The sequence below is a fragment of the Penaeus monodon genome, chromosome 20, assembly GCF_015228065.2.
Source record: "Penaeus monodon isolate SGIC_2016 chromosome 20, NSTDA_Pmon_1, whole genome shotgun sequence".
In the NCBI taxonomy this organism is placed as follows: Eukaryota; Metazoa; Arthropoda; class Malacostraca; order Decapoda; family Penaeidae; genus Penaeus; species Penaeus monodon.
This window is the reverse complement of record NC_051405.1, coordinates 19332275-19332918: the sequence shown is the minus strand read 5'-3', so window position 1 is coordinate 19332918 and position 644 is coordinate 19332275.

Here is a 644-nt window from a genome sequence, read left to right as displayed (position 1 = left end):
CAATTAGGTTTGCATGGCAACAATAAGCTTTTTAGTTGCTTGGGTACATTTAACAAGGTGATCCCTTTTTTTCCTTCCCAGATTTAAAAAACCCCTGCTTTGCCTGCTATTTAAAATAGTATGTATGTTGCCTTTATAAATGAACTGTCCCATTATACTTAATGATGTCCTGAAAAACCAGTGATAATATTTTAAACAGTTAAAAAACAAATGATTACAGTTGTTTTTATTGTAATTATTCAGGATCTGACTATACAGTTTATCATCTCGGTGACCCTTTTTGTGAATTCATAACACCAGTACAATCTTTTGTATTTCATTCTTTCCTTTCCTTTATTTTAGTTTCACATCACCCTCTTTTGTCAGACATAATTTTCCCACAATGTGGCTTCCCTTAGGTTTACTTTCTTATTTCTCCTTTTTTTCATAGTCATGCCTTTGGAGCATTTATTATAGTAAACTGTAATAAAATATTTTTCTTTTATTCCCTTCCATGTCCCGGGCTTAAAAGTTAAAATATATGTGAATGGTTGTGTTCATATATCATTGTGCATTTCACAAAGAGAAACCTCATAAAAAGAAAAAGAATAAATATGGTGGTATAAAAAACTCCAGTAAAACTGTAAAGGTAATAGTAACCGGAG